The sequence below is a fragment of the Panthera pardus genome, unplaced genomic scaffold, assembly GCF_024362965.1.
Source record: "Panthera pardus isolate Hobbes unplaced genomic scaffold, ASM2436296v1 HiC_scaffold_11, whole genome shotgun sequence".
Lineage (NCBI taxonomy): Eukaryota > Metazoa > Chordata > Mammalia > Carnivora > Felidae > Panthera > Panthera pardus.
Genome location: NW_026526666.1, coordinates 28,683,519 through 28,698,717, shown reverse-complemented (window position 1 = coordinate 28,698,717; position 15,199 = coordinate 28,683,519). Strand labels below are relative to the sequence as shown.

The window sequence follows — 15,199 nt, the reverse complement described above, 5'->3', positions numbered from 1 at the left end:
TTCCAAAGGCCTTTATCTTTGCAAATATGATTTGTTATATTTTGAAAGAGAACAACTCCATGTGGAATATATATGGAATAGCCCTTTAATTTCATTTTTAACAATGCATTTTTATTAACATTGAATGGGCCTCGTTTTATAACTGTAATTTTACCAACATATCCAATGCTATTTCATTTGTCTCAGCATTTTATCATTAATCGCTTTGGGAAAGTTTTATTTTCCAAACTAATGTACATCTTTAAAATCAAACAGATTAAAGGAACTAAAGTAGATAGTACAGAAGCATATATAAAACATTTAATACTCATTCACCTTTTAAGAAATCACTGGTGGTTTCTAAAGCTGTCTCTCGGTAGGGTTAAAACCTTCTAGTAAGTGTAGTGTTTTTCAGCTTGAATTGCAAGTCTTCTTTTGAGGACCATTCATTACTGCATTACTGTTGCTACTTGGAGCTTGTTAAGTCATCGAAGCCCATAGGACAGTGAATACTTTACTGGACACTCATAGGTCAAGAAGTGTTATGAGCCAACCTCATAGCATCTCCAGCCCTGCTCTCTCTTTCTTGATATTTCTTCAGTCTGACATGTTACTCTGGCTTCACTGTCCCAAGGAAGGCTGTGCTGGGAGGCATTAGAGTAGGCTTCAGTGAGCCAACATCTGTGTCACCCAACCAAATACAACTCACAGGATTCATTAAATCAGAACACAGAAAATAACTTTACTTGAATGCCTTGATAATAAATTTTTTATCAGCTGTAAGAACAAATCTTTTGTCATTTCTACTATTCAGTGTCCCAGTTGAATTGGTTATTTGTGAAACAGATCTTATTAATATTTTAGAAAGTTCTTTCCATTTTATGAAATTTGTAAATATTTTGGTCACTGGCAAAAAAAAAATATATCAGTAACTCTGCTCACCCACCATATCCTATGCCTGCCAATAAACCCTCATAGATAACTGTTTAACTGTACTTCTGCAATTCATTATACTAAAGAGGAAGTAACTTTTTTGGTTGACAAGTCACAGGCCTGGGCCAAGCAGTAATCTCAGAATCTTGCTTTCTAAGCCAGTAACTGGAAGTATTATCTTAATGAGCAGCTGCTTACTGAAGACACACATTATTAGGTCCTACTTTTTTTTTTTTTTTTGTATCAAACTCTTGACACATATTGTCCAAAATGTATAGCAATGAACAAAAAAATTATATAAAATGAAATAATAAAGACTGCTGTTAAAATTTCAAATTATTCCCTACAAAAATAAACCTCTAGTGTTTGATTTCAATGTGGCACAAAATATTGAAAGCTTTGCTAGGGGCGCCTGGGTGGCTTGGTCGGTTAAGCGTCCGACTTCGGCTCAGGTCATGATCTCACGGCCCGTGAGTTCGAGCCCCGCGTCGGGCTCTGTGCCGACAGCGCAGAGCCTGGAGCCTGTTTCAGATTCTGTGTCTCCCTCTCTCTCTGCCCCTCCCCTGTTCATGATCTGTCTCTCTCTGTCTCAAAAATAAATAAACATTAAAAAAAAAAAAAAATTAAAAAAAAAAAAAAAGAAAGAAAGCTTTGCTAGTTGTTTTATGCACTGACTTCCCTAACTTTGGATCTAGTATAGGGAACCTCTTATTTCAAGGGTCAGTGACCCATAAAAATAGTAACTTAGTTGAATTCAAGAAAGAGACTGCACATCTTAGTTGCATTACATGTTGCACGTTACACAGTCAGTCTTGGGATAGCAGTAAACCCTGTTTCCTTTTCTCATCCACCTTAAATTCTTACCTTTCATTATGTGTTAACCACTATGTAGATCTACCTTTCTTTCTCCTAATTCTTTGTCCTTTTGATACCTGGACCTGTAAAATCCTGCCCAGTTAGGGCTCTTTCAGCTTCTTTTAAAATCCTTGGTCACTGTAGATGCCAAGTCAGCTGCTTCTCTCTTGGGTTTTGCCCTTCAAATATTATTTTCTCATAATTCTAACTTTTGCCATTATCCCTTCTTGCAGGCCATTTCTGATCCCTTCCATTTTGCTTTTGCACCTTCTTTATCTTCACTAGCTGAGTCTCCTTATTTTTTGGTCATCAGCTTCTAAGACTTTTGTCTCCTGTCCCAGTATTATTTTGTTTATTTCCTCTTTTCTAAGGAAGTCCCCTTTAGCTTTTCTATTTCTTCCCCCAAGAGAATCTCTGGCTCAATTTATAGCCCCTTTCATTCTTAGCCTATTAAAATATTACTCCCATTTACTTCTATAAAGTATAATTATACTTTAGATTTGCACCTCTTTCTGCCCACTTAACAGTTCACCATTTTGGGAAAGGCATTTTGTCATTGGGGGAAGAAAAAGCAGGCTTGAGGACCAGCATTGGATAAAGAATCTTAAACACAGCGAAAAATTTGGAGACTTTAGTACCCAAAGAGACATGCACATAAACAGGTAAAGGAAGTAACATACTCACACATCTGTGGACCAGTAACCCCACCACTCAGCCTTTTAATTTATTGTTGCTAAAATTGATAATAGGCATACATGGGATTATCTTTTTTTTTTTTAAGTCTATGATTTGGAAAACCTTTGCATCTATTCTCAAATTTCCAATGGAACTTGTTTAGTCATTGCTTGCAGATATTTCTGGAATTCATGTTAAAAGTGAACTCCTTACAAATCCTTATAGCTAGGAAAAAGATTCTGAATGGCAGTTGTAGTCACTGAAGATGAGTGTAATAAGATAGTGTGTTAATTATTATAACAATAGTACTATTCTTTGTATACTAACATTGCAAGGTTTTGTTACTCAATAGCACTTGTTTAATGAATGAAAGCTGCTTCAAAATTTTTCTTGAAAACCACTTTAAAAAGTATACATTTTATTAGTATGTTGCTGTGCTGGCTCCAGTCTAACTCTTGCAGAGGGGGAAAAATCAATATTTTAGGCAAAACATGATAGTCCAGAAGAAAGAAAGAAGGCTGGTTCTTGAATTTTTACATCTGTATGCTTAAAAGTAAATGAGATGTTTTTGTGTCAAATCATATTTTCCTGGTAACTTCCCTTGCACTTTCACAGGTGTATTAACATTTTAAAAATTTGAGGGGCACCTGGTGACTCAGTTGGCTAAGCGTCCAACTCTTGATTTCAGCTCAAGTCATGGTTTAGTGAGTTCGAGCCACACATCGGGCTCTTGCTGACACCTTGGTGCCTGCTTGGGATTCTCTCATAACAAATAAACTTAAAAAAAATTGGAACCACAACATGCAATTTGTCAGTGTATACTGATGGGAATTTTATACCAATATAATCTCAGGAAGAAATTGATCAAATTGAGTTGTACACTTCATCTTTGCACACTTAGTGAAATACACCTATCTATAAAAATAAATCATGACCTATTGCCATTTCATTTAGATTTTTCACAAATTCCATACGACTTGAATAGCCACTGTGACTGCAACATTTATGGATATATATATTTTGTACTCAGACCTTAAGTAGTTACCAAGAGCACACAGAAAGACTTTTTAAATCAGAGCTTAAACAGAATACACTTACTTAACAGTGAAGAAATTAATTTCCCTTTAGTCCTTTCTTATTTCTTTAATAAATGTTATAATTAACAAAGATTCTCAAGAACTCCTTACATAAAACATCTGTAATACTGAAAATTGACCCAGTTCTTTTTTTGTTGTTGTTTGTTTTTAATAACTCATTAGAAATATGGTAAAGTAACCTGGTAATTGGTGTTATGCTTAAGCACTTACAGTAATTTTTTATCTTAGCTGAACTTTATCAGACTTTACTCTTATATACTGTATATTGAAACAATACAAAGTTGAATCTGCTTTTGCCACAAAAATAATGCTGTAACATTAGACTTTTTCCACAGTCTCAGTGCATGATTTTTCATAAAGATGTGTATAAATAGATAAATAGATAGATAGTCTGCTATAAATATTTTAGTGCCTATATACAGTGTAAAGCTAGTTAATGAATTTATATAATTTGATGTGTTTGCCAAATTAGCAAGCATAAAAATTAATGACATTAAAGTGCATTTTGTGATGCCTCCTCATAATGATATCATATTTGTTTTTATATTCCTCATAATTCTCATCCTACTCTTAATACAGGAAAAAACAGAAACTGTAGGATCGCTTTGCATCATGGTCTCAGTACTCAGGATATTCTCCTTGAGAATATTTTGACTGGTATTTTGTGAGAAGATTTTATAGCCATAGGACACCCCCATCAGCTTGATCCCTTCTCTCCTTTTTCTCTTCCTTTTGCTCTTAGTCTTCCCAAGTCATCTTTGACTTCTCATTATACTTCAGCCTGTAACACAAGAGGGGACTGTGCAAATGTTGACTTAAAGCTGAGAAATAGAGAGAAAGGTCCAGACTAGCAGCCAAAGAGAAGCCAGATAGAAGTCTATGGAGAAGCAAATTAACTGGCCTGACTTACTTTATGTACAGCCCACATGTGAGAAATGAGAATCAGTTTCCTCAGTGTCCTTTTGTATTTAAAATACTACTTTTCCACCCAAGTTAACCTTTGTAAGTAGCCACTACTTTGCATTATGATAATCTGAGGTTAATTGTAGCATAGGAGTCAGGTGTCTTTTAGTGCGTAGCCAGTTAGGGGGTATATGTTATGGTCCATGGGAATGATTTGGTTATCTAATGAAGGAGATGAATACTTTTTATTACCTAGAAAGAAGAGAAGGTAGAGAGTGACTTCTGGTAATCTAACATGGATACATGCTCTTCCTAGTTTTATGCCCTTGATGTTCTCTAATGGAAAGCTTTCAAGATCATCTCCAAAAATGTCTGCTTTCATTTTATTTATCTGAACTGTCTGTTTCCAGTGAACTATGGCCCACTTCCTAGGCAGAGACCATGCAATAGTATATTCCTCCTAAAAGCTTTCAGTATTCCTATCGTTAAGGGAGTAGCATGTAAGTCCTGAGAAATGGTATTTAAACAAGCTCAACTTGACCATGATCACTAAACAAAAGCCTTCGCTGGATATGGGCAGCCACTTTAGGTAATCATCATACACATAGACACTCAGGAGAGTCACTTCCCTAGGGTACCAGGCATGAATAGAAAGATGTGACTAAGGCTTTTTGCCTCAGCAGATTTTTTTTTTTTTTTTTTTAGCCTACCCATCACTAATTTCCTTAGAGAAGTTTGTGAGCATACCATGAAAAATGAAGACATAGTTCCTTAGAAACTTTTTGGTTCTCAGAAGTATTCTAAGGCCTTTCTTCTAACATTTGGTTCTAAGTAGTTAAGACCATATAGTGGAAGATCATTGAAATAACTTTTTTTTCCATATAATTATGGAATTTTTTATATTTAACTGAATTTTTATCAAGATATTTCATATAACATAAAACTCACTATTTTATAGTGTACCATTCTCTGGGTTTTAGTATATTTGTTATATTATGCAGCTGTCACCACTGTCTAATTCCAGAGCATTTCCATCATTCCAAAAAGAACCCTCATACCTGTTAGCTTAGTCCCAATTTCCTCTTCCCTCATCCCCTGGTAACCACTAATCTGTTTTCTGTCACTATGGATTCTGAACATTTCATACAGGTGGAATGATATAGTATGTGGCCTTTTGTGTGTGGTTTCTTTCACTTAACACAGTGTTGTCAAAGTTAATTAACACTGTAGCATGTAACAGTACTTTGTTCCTTTTTATGTCTAATATTCCATTTTATGGATATACTACATTTTATTTATCCATTAATCAGCTGATGGACATTTAGGTTGTTTGTACCTTCTGGCTGTTATAAACATTTGTGTATAAGTTTTGGTGTGAACATGTTTTAGTTCTCTTGTGTATACACCTAAAAATAGAGTTACCATCATATGCTAATTCTATTTAATCTCTGAGGAACTGCTAGCCTGTGGAACAGTGGCTTCAGTGTTTTACATTTCCACTGGCAATGTATGAGGGCTCCATAGATTGAACTATAAAGGTCTTCTCTTCTTGCCTCAAAGCCAGTAGTCATTTTAGAGGCTTACATTAACAGTTTTTCCAAAACTTAAATATGCACATTTTGATTGATTTTAGACCTTCATGGACTTGTAATATCTGTTTCTTATGTTCTGGGAATTTCTACTTAATATGCAAAATGACTACCTACGACCGCCCCCTGCTTCCAGAATGACCATAGTGTTGAATATGAGACCATATAAATTGAATGTCTGAATCGTAACAGGTGGCATATTTTTGGATTCTTCAGTATCCATAAAATTCTTTTTTTGTTTTTTTTTCCCTTGTGTAAATCTTGGATTTGTTTATCTTATGATGTCTACTATCACAGTACCATTGTCATTGTGAAGTTTAAGTGTTTGTTTACTGATGATTAAACAATAATTAGATTATTTCTAAACCCCCCCCCCCGCATATTTATTGCTGAGAGTTTACATAAGAAAAATATATTTTTAAATTGAAGTAACTTTAGGAATCCAGATCTTTTCTAAAGAAAAAATAGTTGTTTAAATTTTTAACCAAAGCCTACTTTCCTCAGTGATTTTTCCCCTCAGAATTCCTTGTAATTTTGGCAACTTTATAATGGTTAGTGTTTTTATCCACAAGTAGCTGAGAGTGCCCAACCTCAGGCCACAGTTCACTAAGGATCCATAGCAAAAGGGTGTTCTGTCTAGCTTCCTCATCCCAAGCAGCAGCAGTGGCAACATTGGTGACAGCAAGTATCAGGCAGTACCTGGCCCTTGCCAGTCACAACCTTGACTTGCAGAGTCAGTCTCCACATCTGTCAGTGACATTTTGACATCCTGACTGAGCTCACTGAGAGGACAGGCCAGGAGAGGCTAGGAGTCAAGAGGCTTTAGGACACTGTTACCCCAGCCTCAGGGTTGGGCACTGTAAGAGTGAGATCATGGTTGCATATGGACACCACTGGTTGGTTCCATTTCAGTTCTAGAGCATTGAAAAAAAAAGTTAAAGCCACTATTCTGAAAGAATTGTTGCATAACAACAATTATGAAGAAAAACTTTTCCAACCCTCATCTACAAAGCTGCTCTATAGGTTTGTCACAAACAGGATTTAGATATAAAGTTTAAAGTCACTATAGCCCAGCCCTTTAAACAAACCTGTATGTAATATATCACTACAAAGTGCGTTACAAAGAACTTGTTTGCTTTGAATTAGAAATATCAATGGAAAGCATCCCTGCTTCCTTATTAATAGGTAATCCTAAAGCATTAAATACAAACATTATCAGGACATAAACCATCTGTTATAAGAAAAACATTTTATTTTATTTGGCTGGCATAGTCTTTTATAATCAAAGTTTTTATCTCAGTTTCCTAGATAATAGTTATGAAGTAGAAAGCCCATAATGACATACTTCTTCAGGGTATGTTCTTCTTTTCTACCTATTTTATTTTTCTTAGAATTCCTTAATAGCCTCATCTGCCTCTTGATTTTGGGACTTTAACTTTGTGCCTAGGATAAAAGTAAATGCAATTTAAATGTATGTAAATAATTTTTATTAATCATTTTTAATAAATGTAGTTCTGTTACCATACAGACTACCTTTAGCTACACAAGGGCCTCTTAAAACCCTAAATTCAGTCTCATTCTGGATTATATCCTGGTTTTTTTTTTTTCTTGTTAGCAAAATGAGAGGTTAGATTATATCTGGGTTAAATGAACTTAGCAGTGTGAGTTCAACTATGAGATATTATATGTAAGAAATTATTCTAACGCAATAGGCCAAAGGTTACTGAAGGAGACAGTGAGGATGAGTATATTTAGTGTAGGAAGCAATTTAATTTTGCTGATAGAGCCATAGTAACACTGCCTCAGTATTATTACTTAATGATCTTAGTCATTAAACTTGCCAAAGAAATGCATTGAGTGATATGGCTAGTCACTCTGTGGAAAGATTACAGAGCACTCATTTAAGTCACTGGGAGGAACACACCCCCCCATCCCCCACCCCCAGGATTCCTTTACTGTCTTTCTACCTCAGAGTGACATTATATTAGCTGACATTATATTGCTTTCTTCATCAAAGCTAAGGAAACTGCCCTGTACAAAAGGAAACAATGGAGTGGTTTAGTACCTCAGCATTATACTTACAGTAGTGAAAAGCAAAATAAAATGCGTAAGCTGATCATTTTAATGTAAAAATACGTTTTAAAACATTATGCTTACAGAATCATCACTACAATCTATGGACCTCTTTTCCCTCTTCTACATTATTATCCTTTACACTTTATTGTGGGAATAAGTGCTGTCAGTGAATAGGGATGTCTAGAAAGAACTTTGATGTGAGAATTTCGAATTCTTTGTTCAGATCACATTTAAGGAAATGTTTAAAGTGGTTCTAGAGTGATGTTTTCCTTTTTTACTTCCTACTTTTTTTTTTATTCATTGATGAAAAGATCTCAAGTGTTCATTGATAAATCTTCTTTGAACTAGATATTGTAGGGCGACCCGAGTTTCTTCTCTGACATAGTATCATCTTATTATTAGCTAAAGAATTGATAAGCACCTGCCTTGTACCTCTGCTTTTTCGTCTAAAGAGTTGGTTTAGTCTTTTTTTTAAATGTCTCTAATACCATGCCATGAAAATCAACGTAAGTAGAACCCATATATACCAGAGAAGGAAATGAGACCCACACTTTGTTGTAGCATTATAACTATAAATTAGTGTAGAAGCTGGCATCTACACAATAATTGAAAAGGTTCCAAATAGTTAGAAATCTGAATTTAAAAATAGACAATGTTTATTGAGCAGCTGCTTCTGGTAAGACTGTCTCTTAGGCTCTGTGGGGGATACAAAGGTTAAACAAAGCCTCTGCACTGAAAGACTTTACAGCCTACTGGATTTTGAGGAAAAGGGGATATGAATGTGTACAATAAAAAGTTAAATGTATCATATGGGCAAAAAGGAAGCATAGACTTGGGAGTTCCAAAGAGACTAAAGATCTGGACTAGAAAGATTTAATTAAAAAAAAGAAAGTTTCATAGCAGCGGGCTTTGTGTTGACCCTCCAAAATAGAAAGGGTGTCAAGAAATAGAAATGAAAGGATGAGGGCATTCTGGAGGTACTTCTAGCATGAAAAAAAAAAAAAAAAAAAACAGAAAGCAAAAGGATTTCTTGAAGAGTACAAAATAACTGGAAAGAGTGATTGGAAAGTTGGGTCTATTACACAGATAGATCTTTTCATGGCAGATAAACTTCAGTGGAGAGTGAAAGTCATTTTTTTTTTTAACATTTATTTATTTTTAAGAGAAAGAGAGTGTGAGAGGGAGAGGGGCAGTGAGAGAGGGAGACATAGAATTGGAAGCAGGCTCCAGGCTCTGAGTTGTCAGCACAGAGCCTGATGTGGGGCTCAAACTCACGAGTGGTGAAATCATGACCTGAGCTGGAGTTGGACGCTCAACCGACTGAGCCACCCAGGTGCCCCGAAAGTCATGTTTTAAGTTTTGAGCAGAGTACTGTCATGAAGCCCATGCTTTAGGAAGATCAGTCTTGCAGAGATCTAGAGTCACATCTGATTGTGTCTTCTACCCTACACCAGTATTTCATCCACTTCCAATTGCTCTTAAAGAAAAACTTATTACTGTGGCCTGTGTGGCCCTGTGCAGTACAGCCCCTTCTTCTTCAGCCTCCCCTCACACCACCCTACCTTGTTCTTCTCCTTCCCAGCACACTGACCCTCTTTCAGCCCTTCTCATCACACTCTCTCACCATAGGACCCAGGTTGTTTCCTATGTCCAGGACCTTCTTCCCTCCCCTCTTCGTTTGGTTAATTCCCCTTCATCTTTTAGAACTTGAGGAAGTGTTTCTTCCTCAAGAAATCTTTCTTGACTTCCCTGACTAGAGCAGATATCTTTACAAATAGGGTTGTTGTTGTTTTGTTTTTTGTTTTGTTTTGTTTTTATAACACCATGCACTTATCTTTCCTACACTGTTCTGTTTTCAATTTTATTTTTAATTGCCTGACTACTTGATTAAAATCTGCCTCCCTCATTCAACTTGAAGATTTTAGGGGCTGATTCTTTGTCTGATTTTATTCACCATTATACACTTAGCTTTGTGTTTAATTATAGATTCACAACAAATATCTGGCAGTGAATGAGTGAATGTATGAATGAGGTTAATTAGGAAACTATCCTTCCTTGCTCTTTGTTGACCCCTTCCCTCCTGCCTACAACTGCTTACTCCTCTTCAAAGCTTAAAAAAACAAAACAGAAGAAACAATTTTATCCTTTGTTCTTAACCTCACTGACCCCCTCAGACTATCATCCATTCACTTGACAAACTTCTTTAAGAACTAGTGTGCTGTCAGTGATTCCAGTGCTTTTCCTTAATCTCGTGCATTCTTACTCTTGCCCACATCATTTATGAAATTGATTTTCTCCGACTCCACTAGTAACAGCCTAGTTAACCAAAGAGCAATGAGGCAGTGAACTAAAATGATTACAGTGAGAATTAAATGGGAGAGACCTGTAGATGATAAGAGACATTACAACTCGAGAATCGACAAGTTTTAGCAATGTGGGAGGTGGATAAAAAACAATGTCAAAATATAGGCACACTTCATTTTATCAGGCTTCACATTATTGCGCTTTGCAGGTAATTGCATTTTTTACAGATTGAAGGTTTGTGGCAACCCTGCACTGAGCAGGTCTATCAGCACCATTTTCCAACAGCTCGCCATCTGCTCACTTCGTGTCTTTATGTCATATTTTGGTGATTCTCGTAGTATTTCAAACTTATTATTATTTACTATGGTGACCTATGATCAGTAATCATGACTCACTGAAAGCTCAGGTTATGGCATTTTTAAATTATTTTTTAATTAAGGTGTATATGTTTTTAGATATAATACTGTTTCACATAATAGACTACAATACAGTGTAAACATAACTTTTATATGCAGTAGGAAACCAAACAATTTATTTGACTTTATTGTGATACTCACTTTCCTGCAGTGGTCTAGAACCAAACCCTCAGTATCTCCTCAGTATGCCCATATTAAGACAGATGACTGGGAAAATACTGGCGCCTTTAGGGGAATGGGTAGGGGGAACTAATTTTAAGAGATGGTGCATTTGGGGCACCTGGGTGTCTCACTCGGTTGAATGTCCAGCTTCAGCTCAGGTCATGATCTCACGGTTCATGAGTTCGAACTCCACATCGGGCTCTGTGCTAACAGCTCAGAGCCTGGAAGCTGCTTCAGATTCTGTGTCTCCCTCTCTCTCTGCCCCTCCCCAACTCACACTGTCTCTCTCTCAAAAGTAAACATTTAAAAAAATTTTAGAGAGAGATGGTTCATGTGATTCAATACCTGCTCTTCTAGCACTGAGACTATTCTTGTTCAGTTTAGGGTTCAGGCAGATTATTTAGTTGGGTGGTTCCCCAGTTAGGTAGTTGAAAATGTGGAATTGGATCTAAAGAATGATAAGGAGTTCACCCATGTCCAATGCCCAGGCTCAGTGGCCACTCTGCCCAGAGTTGGACCAGCACCCTAGCGTGGATCCTGAGCACTGTGGGAAAGGCATTAGCACCCAGGGGCCACAACACAGCTTGCTGGAAGGAAACTTGGGTACATCTGTAAGGAGAGGAATAGGATGGACCTGAGGAGAAGCAGTACAGGAGGGCATTGTGGATCCTTTGGAACCAAGGACTGGAATGGACATGTAAGACCTCTACCAACTGAGGGTTTCACGAGCACACTCCTTTGCCAAAATCTTGGTGAATAGCCTTTCACTGTACAATTGTGTCTTAGACATTGTGTTACTTGTTGTCATGATAGTGCTTGGCTGGATGCTTTTTGTCTCACTTGCATGTTACATGGGCACATTTCCGGAGTTCAGGCCTCCAGCTCTGAAGTGGAAAGAGAAGTGGCCTATTCAGTAAATCAAGGCATGACTGAGGAGCTGGACTTTGGATGAAGAACCATAACTAATAAGGGTTCAGGATACTTATATCCCCCAGGAGGGACCCTGGTGGAAATAAGCAAAGTTGATCCTAAAGTAATGCAGCTCTGAAGCTCACCTGACCAGCTGTACAGTTCCCATTGTTGCAAATCATTTTGTCACATTTTATGTAAAAAGTTAACGAACATTAAAAAAAAAAGTGGTAAGGAAAATCAGATACCTAGATTTTGGAGTCAGCACTGAAATGGTGACTTGGCAGAGATAGAGGGTGTTAAATGTGGAGTCAAGATGAGATAGAACCTGTGGAACAGCTGCATCCATGCCAAGGATGCCTAAGCACTACAGAGATAGCAGAAAGAGAAGGAAAATGGGCATTTTTTAACATCAGCTGTGTGCAGCACCATACTAGGTTCTTTACATACGTTATTTTATTTGATCTTCACAATCCAGTGAGGGCAATAGTGGTGTCCCACTTCCCAGAGGAAGAAACAGACTCTTGGAAAACAAGTACTTTGTCCAAGGTCACACCTGGGACTCAAAGTCAGACCTGTCTGACTTGAAAATGCGTGCGTTTTCCTTCAGAAAGGTATGTATCCAACCAGAACACTGTCAAGGAATCCAAAGCAGGTGTGAGGTTTAAGAAAGAAGTGGTAACTACGTTTCTGAGAACCAGGTATTTATCTTCTGTTGAAAAAAAGGCTGTGGCTTTGGCAACTAGGTAGGTGACCTTCAAGAAAGCAGTTTTTGGTGTTTTTTTTTTAATTTTTTTTAACGTTTATTTATTTTTGAGACAGAGAGAGACAGAGCATGAACGGGGGAGGGGCAGAGAGAGAGGGAGACACAGAATCGGAAACAGGCTCCAGGCTCTGAGCCATCAGCCCAGAGCCCGACGCGGGGCTCGAACTCATGGACCGCGAGATCGTGACCTGAGCCGAAGTCGGACGCTTAACCGACTGAGCCACCCAGGCGCCCCGAAAGCAGTTTTTTTAGAAGGATAGGCATTGAGACCAGATCGCAAGGGTTGCTGTAGTAGACAGTTGTAGCATATGTTGACCATTCTTTTCATATGGTAGCCAGAAGAGGAAAGGGAAGCAACTATAACCTGATATGACATGGTAAATCTTCAGAAGACTTCTCAGGATAGTAGAGGCTTGGGCATGTTGGTGGCAGGGGGCAAGGAGATGTTAGACAGGCAGAATTGGGAATACTAAAAAGATACAGGGTAATTGACAGGATACAACCCATGAAGAAACTGGGAATGTCATCAAAGGCAAATTTGCCTATTAATTTTTCTTCTCTAAACCCTGTCACCCACCTCTCTTTCCCACTTTTTCCTCCACATGTTTCTCTCTCCTTGCCTTGAATGTGAGTAATATTTGCTAACATTCTGCTTCTGTACAAAAGTGAATGAACCAAACCTTATATATTTCTTCTTCCAAAACCCATATGGGTATTATTGCTCCATTACTTGCTCTGATTGTTATCCCCTTCCACCACAGGTCAATGATCTTCCCTAGGAGAATTAATTTAAGGCAGCTTTTCTAAGCTTGACCTAAATACAGCCACTATCTTTAATTCTGGTGACTAACTTTTTTTTCATATTCATGATTTTTACCTTCCCTTTCTTCTCATCTTTCATGATCCACAAATCATTCCTGGGGACTTATACATGTACTTCATTCATACACACACACACACACACACACACACACACACACACACACACACAGACATGTTTCCAAATGAAAATAAGAGGCTTTCCCTTCATCCAGACATTTTTGTTTGGACAATGTGTAAGCAGTAGTAAACCTGGAAAGGTGCCTACAGTAAGTGAGATGAATTTGAAACTGTTTTCTTACCAAAACATAATCTCCTTCAGCCAAGGACAGTGTCTAGATGACTTTTGTCTCCTTAGTGCCAAGCACGCGACATCTCAACCTGGCACTTCTTAAGTAAAGTACTCAGTGAGTATTTGTAGAATAAAGCAAATGAATGGAGGGATAGGAAAGACTTGGATAAATTATTATTGATGTTATGTACTTAAACACAGAATTGGTAGCACTGGTAAAATTGCATTGCACAGGAAAAACAAAATAGTTGCTTACGATTATGGGTGAAAGGAAGGACAGTGACCCTGTGTCTCTGTAATGATTCATATTTTCCAGGGTGGGTAGTCTGATAAGGCTGTGACTATTTAGCCTAAAAATAATTGCTACTTTTAACCAAATCTAGCACTGCTTTTTTGCAAATAGATTTTTATAAAATCTTGAATAAAATTAATGAAAAACAAAGCTAGATATAAACATGAGATTGTTTTTTAACTCCTATAATTATAAAATTAGTGAACATTTAAACTTGTTAAATGTTTCTTTGATTTAAAAACTTGATTGATTCCAAATACTGCTTTTCTCTTACCTTCCATGAACTTACTCTTTTATCTTCTGTGGACTGATAAATGATAAAATAGAAGAATCAGTTATAGAGCAGTTAATCATCAAGTATAGCATGGCACTAAATCCTTTATTTATCTGGTGCATCACAGACACAATTCTGGAGAATTCTTTAAATGTTTTACATGTTGGTATTTGTTCGTTGAATTGGAAGAATTTATCAAATATTAATGGGTCCTAATGGAAAATTTTACTCTAGAGGCAAACTCTTTCTTTAACTAGCTTTATGAATGTATTTTATTAACTAATCTTGCAAACTTGAATGAAAGTTTTAAGGAGAAAAAATGATTATTCCGAGGTGTATCAAGTGTTTGTTAAATTCAAGATCCTAATTGCCTAGTGTGTTTTTCCTCTGTTGTCTTTCAATACTTCCGTGTCGATTGTTTATTATAGAGACTTAACACCTTTTTAATATTCTTCCTGCCTCTGACTTTTCTCATTCTGATAGTTCTAGTTAAGTAACATAGTTCTTGGAGGCAAAATTCAAATGTTTCCATTTTACTCTGTGTTTAAGTATTTTTATAAAGCTTTAGAGAAGATTTTAAGGCCAAAGGGTAAAACGAGTCTTGATATTATATTACTACTGCTTGTGTTGATCCATTACCCATTTTGAATGAGGAGTTTGAGAGTTAGCTTTCTTTCATTTTAGTACAACTAGAAAAGGTATACTCTGTCTTAAAACATGGACATATCAAAATAGACAAGTCTTAATACTGAATATTGCAGTGGAGCAGAAGTACCTGGAAAACTACTACAAACTGCTTGGTGAACACCTACGATTTCTGTGGAAGTGAAACCATGTTCTAGTAACTAAATTGCCTGT

The 15,199-nt window shown here is 36.9% G+C and overlaps 1 protein-coding gene across 8 annotated transcripts in view; it reads left to right on the top strand.

The window, feature by feature from the left end:
* The window catches only part of RPAP2 (RNA polymerase II associated protein 2), a 99,169-nt gene that overhangs the window by 60,606 nt on the left and 23,364 nt on the right, over positions 1-15,199 (top strand). The window lies entirely within an intron of this gene.